Genomic DNA, 7,555 nt, shown 5'->3' on the forward strand with positions numbered 1-7,555 from the left:
CACTGGTTATTCTTTATATGTTCTTCAATTTTATTGTTGTAGTTTTTCTTCTTTCTAATCTTCAGTAATAAACTTTTTGCACTTTTCTCAACGGTTGGGAGTTTATAGCAAAAAGATATGTATGTTCTCTTGTTTCTTATAGCTGTATGAATTTTTCTGCTGTCTTCTCCCTTGGCTGGGGTTTTCTGGCTATGGGAAACCCCCTTTCTCTTTTTTTTCAATAGATTATACTCCTATGAATGCTATATTCTCTGTCACAATGCTGTTACCATATGATATATCATCGGGTTAATCAAAAGATGATGGGAAAATCCCGAGGTTTATAAGAGTTGCTCAGGACATGATGTGATTTGTGGAAAAATTCTGAGATTTTATAACAATTGTTCAAGACATGATATGCTTTGTTTTATGTTCCTTCTGTTGTAACTTTTAATTTTATGAACTACTCATGTTCATTTTCTTTCAGGGTTCAAGTGAATCTACAGAGTCAAGGGAATCAGTTTCCAAAAAGATTGAGATCTATATAGCTGCATCCACCAAAGCTGCCTGTAAACAAGTGAGTTACGTAAATCAGACACTTTCTTGCTCATGCACTTTGGTTGATGTGGTAGTTAATCACATGCACTGTAGGCCCTAGATGAACTGGAAGCCATATCAAATGTGGAAGCCAGACACCATTTGGCTCTGCTTGCCAATGAACTGAGATTTGTCCCTGTGTTGAGAGAGAATGTACAATATTCAACCCTGTGTTGTCCTGCTGGTATCCAGAAGCTAAGGCAAATTTTGCACTTCTTGTGCATGAGTTTTATGGAGAAAAGTTGGTGGATTAACTTTGATTACTGTTTCTTGCATACTTTTTCTTATTCTTGCTAGTCATTGTACCAGGTTATACTTGCCACAAGAACTTTGTTTTGGATTCTTCCTCTCTTCTCAACTTGTAATGGTTTGGTGGATTTGTCCCATTGGTTTGTACAAATCTGCTTTTATGTGCAAGAAGTCCTGAAAGTCTCCATTGTGTCATGTAACCACAATGGCTGTTCTAGAACTAACAGAAAAATATTGGTACTTTAACAGGATCAAAAACCTGTAGGGAACTGTCAGGCTTCCATGTATCACTATCAAACCAAAAATTTCCTCTCAAATGGGTCATCTTTTCATTGTATTTTATAGCACTCACAACATTTGGTTGATTTTTGACATTCTTTACTGTAGGATTGTCTAAAAGTCTGTAGCGCCAACATTGTCATTGGTGCATGTAATGTTGCTTTGTGGCCCTACAAATTTGTAGTAAATTCATCTGGGTTAGGTGCTTTTGTCCAAAATTGCAACATATGAATCACAATATTTTCAGTTTGCTGTAATGTGTTTACTCTGTTCTTATGCTGCATGTTTATACTTGTGCCTAGTGTATTAGCGATGTAAGTTTGTGCAAACTTTCAATGCTGAATTCTTTTACTTGCTTTTCTGACTGCAAGTCACCACTGCTTTGACAATCAGTTCCCCACCAAGTGCATTGCAAACAAATTGCCTTGAGGAAGTTCCATCAACATGATGCTTGTGATTGTTGAATATCATTTGTTTAAGTGCTTTATCTGCATTGAGCTACAGGCTTAAGACAAACACTTGACACATGAAATGGTGATGCAAGTGCTTGATTTATCATATCATCCAGAATACAAATGTATTAGATACTATGATCAAAATAACTCGACAGTGTCCACACTACAAGTTCATTCCATAATATGAGATTCTAGGGCATATTAGATGGGTTTTGAATTTGTATTTCTAATCATCTATGGTGGTTTGAATCAATTTCTATTTGTTAGGCATTGAAGTCATGAAAGCTTCCTTTTAGTTTGTTGTTGAATGTCAGAAAGGGTTATTGAAGCCTAATTGGAGTATGCTAGACTCTTAACTGTGCCTGATAATTACTTTACTGGTTAGTAAAGAAAAGAAGATGTCATCTACTTCTAGTTCTAACCAGAAAGCAAATCTCTTACCTGATTAATAATTGTCTGTTCTTTGGTGGTGATAAGGATAATGGTGAAAGTGGGGAAACATGAAAGACTTAGGATGAAAGGAAAATCTCTTACCACCAAATAATTGTCATTTGCTCATATTTGATATCTCATTTTCTAATGTCAACTTGCTTTAGTCATCATCATTTTGGATGTGTCCCATTTGAGTCTTTTTGGCATCATAAACTACAACCTAGTATACTTCTGAACCAAAATGATTGGTAGAACATGAATTGTGGAGCCTGATTCAGAGTTTTTTTCCTTACAGGAGGGGGGTTAGGGGGTTCTCCCTGGCGCGGTTTTTTATGTTTGAGACCAATTTTTTTTCTTGGGCTTATGTTTGAGACTCGTTTTTTTATGGATGCTTAGTTAAAACTACTTAAAAAAACCCTATTTTTTGGTCAAATGAGGACTTTGACCCTCATTTGATTAAAAAATTCAAAGCGTGTACGCCTCTGCTTGAGGTGCGCCTCGCCTCGAGGTGTGCGCTTCAAGGCGTATGAGGCGCACACCTCGGGGCTCTTTTTTTTTTAAAGTTTGCGACGGATTAGCGATGGATAATATATGTCGCTAATATTTAACGATAAATTTTGATAGTTTGCGATGGATTATATTCCAGCGCTAAAATAACAACGAAATATAATCCATCACAAACCTAAATCGTGCTTATTTAGCGACGGATAATGTTTGTCACTAACCCATCGTAAATTAGCGACGGAAGAAGCGACAAATAAGTTTTGTCGCTAATTAGCGACCAGGATTATGCGACGGACGTTATTCATCACTAATCTATCGCCATTTCATTGTTAAACTGTTTAGTGATAGATTAGCGACAGATAGCATCCGTCGCTAATCCACATTTTTCTTGTAGTGATTGTAATCGAGCCCTTCAATTTGAGTATAACCTTTGGTGACTAAGTGAGCTTTATATTGCTCGATGGATCCATTTAAACGATATTTGACTTTATAAACCCATTTGCAGTCGATGGGCTTTTTATCAATAGGCAAGGGAACAAGCGTTCAAGTGTTATCTTCTAATGCCTGAATTTTAACTGCCATCACATCTTTTCACTTGGGATCTTGAACCGCTTGAAGGAAAGATTTAGGTTCAATAGTTTGGGTGATGGTTGCTAAGAAGGCTTTGTGAGAATCTGAAAAATTGTCATAAGACAAGAAATGAGTGAGAGGGTACCGAGTTTCTTTGGACGTGTCTATCCCGAACGAAAGAGCTTCTACGGTGGTGTAACATCTATAATCCTTGAGATACGCAAGTTGAAATCTTGGCCAGGTTGAATGCCTTGGGTTCGGATTTGAATTGGTATGCGGCTCTTGGATTAGGTCATGAGGTAAATCTTGCTCAGGGGCTTGCTCAAGTATCACATTGTTATTTGGATCTGGAGTTTGGATCATGGTACGAGGCCATAGTGTCAGTTAAGAAAATTTGGTCTCTATTGGGTTCTTAAGATATATTAGAAACTGGTATAGTTAAAATCACACCACCATAATCTTCTGGTGCATCAAGTATTTTGCCAAAGAAAAAAATACTTTCATGAAAAATCCCATCCTTACCGTTGAAAATGGTATGATTGTCAAGATCATATACCCGATAAGAAATTTAGGCATAAGGATATCCAATGAACACGCATCATTTCACACGAGTGTCAAGCTTATGCGAATGATGAATATTGTGAGTATAACATAAACATTTGAATACATGTAAATACTTATAACTAGGATTTTTGCCAAAAAGAACCTCATAAAGAATTTTACCAAGTAGGGCTTTGGTAGAAACTCGATTAAGTAAATATGCAGCCATGAGAATGCATTCTCTCCAAAAATTTTATGGAAAGATTACCTTGTAATTGTAGGGTACATGCCATATTCAAGACATCACGATGCTTGCATTCTACTACTCTACTTTGTTGTGGTGTAAAGACGTAACTATGTTGATGCACTATTCCTTGATTACGAAGGAAAGATTGCATGTTGTTGAAAAAAATTCAATTTCATTATCATTTTGAAGATGTATTTGAATACCAAATTGGGTTTTGATCGTAGAAAAGAAGTCTGGAATAAGTTGCAAGGTTTCAGATTTATATCTCATTAAATAAACCCAAGTACTTTTAGAAAAATCATCAACAATGGTTAAAAAATAATGAGCATCCGAAGTAGAAGGGGCTTGGTATCCTCCCCACAAATCACAATGTATCAATTAAAAATGAGCACTAGTTGGGGTAGAGCTTGAAAAATGGTAAAAGAGATTGTTTAGCAAAATAACAAATATCACAATGATCATCAAATGGACAAACATCTATCTTATTAGAATTAACAAGAGTTTGCAAGAGTTTATTAGAAATGTGACCAAGTTTGAAATGCCAAATGTGGGTAGGCGTAAGGGCAGCCAAGGTTATCTCACTAGTAATCTCAAAAATATAGAATTTATTCTGCTTGCTACCTGATCCAATCATCCATTTTTAGATACGATCCTACAACAAACAACGGTCATTGTCAAATATAGCTATACAATCCAAGTCTTGAGTGAGTTTGCTAATAGATATTAGGTTGAACTTAAATTTAAGAATATACAAAACATTTGAAAGGTGAATTTTGGATTATGGCATTCTTGATATGAAAGACATAGGTTAGAATTTCATTCGGAAGGTTAACAGAAGGGCAAGACGCTGGTATATGTGAGGTGAGATTATAAAAAAATTCGGTCATATGATTAATTGCACCGGTGTCAAGAATTCATTGTTGTGAAAGAGAAGTGATGACAATGGAGTTCAAAATATTACCTGCCAAATTCACTTGTGAACCTGCTCGATTACCATGATTGATAAATACTAAAAAATTGTTCAACCTGACAGTAGGTTTGGTGTGGTCTCATTGAATGTGCTTACAAGGGCCGAAGATTTCTATTTTGCATTGGGCTTCCCATCACCTTATTTCACTTGATTCATGCTCCCTCTCATTTTGCCTATTAAGAAAATTATGCAAGTGAAAGCATTTAGCCTTGATGTGATCGACTTTTTCACAGTGATCGTAGTGCGGTCTCGACTGACCTTGACATGATCTTCCATGTGTCTCGACTGCTGCAGCAAGCGGGGTTTCAATAGCAACATTAGGGATGATGTGCATGCCATGTTGTCACTCTTCCTGCATGACTAGAGAATAAGCCTTCCATACGATCAGAGGCATTTAAATGAAAATGACTAGACTACAAATTGTGTCATAGTTGCCATTTAGTCCCATTAGAAACTAGATGAGGCAATCTAATTGTTGACGATTGTGCATGGTCTTCGTGGCACCGCAGGCGCATTCAGACAGAAGAGCGTGTGAATCAAGTTTGTCTCATAGGCCCTTTAGTTTTGTAAAGTATTCCGTCACAGAATATTGCATTTGCTTTGTGTTAATTATTTGTTATTGGATCTGATATATCCTTGGAGCGTCTGATTGAGAGAACCGATCCTCCAGGTCCTTTCATACTTGAGTGGTGCTTTGAGCATATATAACACTTTTTGATAAATCTTTATGAATGACATTGATAATTCAGGAAATGACTATATCATTACACCTCTCCCAGGCAGATACCATTTTTTTTGGGTTCACGAGTTTCATGATGATGCCATTGATGAAGCCCATTTTGTTCTTAGCAGAGCACTATAGACATTGCCCGCTTCCACATCGAATAATTCTCTCTTGTAAAAACTTGCGATACAAGCAACGCTCCTAGATTATCGGAATAGTGTATATAAAAAGGATTAGAATCTGCTTGCCTTCATCCTTCTACACGACTGCCATTGGGATCGCTAGAAGTCATGAATGACGAGCCTCAAGTTCCTTGCTTAGGATAAATCATAGACCGAGTCACAATGCTCATGATCAAGATGCTCGCTGAATCACGCTAACAGCTCTCCCACTATCACAGTATCACAGAAAACTGCATGATAACACGCCTGCAGACTGAATCACGATGCTCACACGATCGAGATGATAGACTGCAGAGAAAACTAATGTTTTTGTGCTCACAACACACGATGAGACATTCAAAAGGGTTAACGACCAGGTTACACATAGGCATAATGTGTTGTGCTTGTGCACGATGCACAGCTTCTGAAACATGATAAAAAAAGAGCTATCGGATCCTGCTCTAATACCATGAAGGAAAATGCAGAGATCAAGAAAGAAGGGTAATTTGATATTTGATTTACATGCATATATTACATTGTACACGTACACACACGCTATATATATATATATACTTTACAGAAATGATATGAACCAAGAAAGATTCATATGCAACAGAAAATTATACACAAAACCGTGTGGAAACGGTTACGATGTCATCTCATCTTTATCCTCAAGATAAGGAAAGAGATCAGCGTGATTTTGTGAAACATCTGGATAGGACAAGGCACAAGATATGTGTTTTCCTAACACTTATCGTAGGATATTTGACAGTTTAACAACAGAAAATTCAATCACTGTAGGGAACAGAAAAAATAATCTATTTCTAAAAAATCAAAGATGTAACAAAACATTTAATAGGCATAAAATTCATAAGCATGCTAACAAAAAACCCAGTTAATCATGGGAACTTCAATTCCATGAAAGCCTAAATAAACTAAAACCTGAAAATTAACCTAATTCCCATGACCCTTCTAAAAATTATGAGTAATAATGGAGAGATTGGAAACGACTTTGAACTCCACATACCTAAAGAAAGCAAACTACTTGCCTGTTGGTTGATGTGAGAAAAACATTCACTCAAAATCAACCATAGAACAATCCAATACTAATAATTCACCTAAATCTCATAATTATACCCGAAGAAAATCCCAAGCCATCATGAAATTTTCAATAAAATTGAACCCATACGAATTCAAATGCCAAAATTTTCCGAATTCTAGTAAATCTACTAAAAAACTAAGAGAAAACACTAAAAAAATCACGTTCTGTCCGTTGCATGAAAAATGGAAACCCTAGATCCAAACACAAGCCTGACGAGCTCTCCATTGAAACTGAGGAGACTGAGGCGACCTAATCCACTGCAGAGAACACCAATGGCCGAGGAAATGGGTTCATCTGGTTCACCAGCTGTTTCAATTCAGACGTGATGCCCGACATCAGGCCAAAACTCTAGCTGACATTGCTCTGCCTCACTGAATTGATGCAGACTGCAGTTGCAGGTGGGAAGGTAGGATTAGGGTTTTGAGTCATTAAGGGAGACATAAAGAGGACAACTAACAAACATAGGTGTAAGCCAGTCGATCTCTTGAAAACTCTACTTACGCTCAACTAAAAGCAAGACCTTAGAAAGAATTCCCCTCAAGAGAGTGAGGAGCAACCGACTCCCCTTTAAAAGTTCTATTATTCCTCTCTTTTCACAAAAAGCACCGTGAAGTAAACAACCAACATCTCCACATATTGCCATCTCTTGCTGAGAAAGTGTACCCTGTTTGATAACAGTAGACAGGCCAGGCATCAACCAAACGGCTGAAAAACAGAACTGAAACAGGGCACTCCCAGAACAAGTG

General features: G+C 37.1%; 1 long non-coding RNA gene across 1 annotated transcript; it reads left to right on the forward strand.

Moving 5' to 3' along the window:
- The first annotated feature begins 475 nt into the window (after positions 1–475).
- On the forward strand, positions 476–1,358 carry LOC149834087 (uncharacterized). The gene is made up of 2 exons (XR_016432507.1): positions 476–556; positions 631–1,358. It is a non-coding gene; the product is annotated as an uncharacterized LOC149834087 (long non-coding RNA).
- The last annotated feature ends 6,197 nt before the right edge of the window (positions 1,359–7,555 follow it).

This window comes from Nuphar pumila, chromosome 6 (genome assembly GCF_984573655.1).
Source record: "Nuphar pumila chromosome 6, dmNupPumi1.hap1.1, whole genome shotgun sequence".
Classification (NCBI taxonomy): domain Eukaryota; kingdom Viridiplantae; phylum Streptophyta; class Magnoliopsida; order Nymphaeales; family Nymphaeaceae; genus Nuphar; species Nuphar pumila.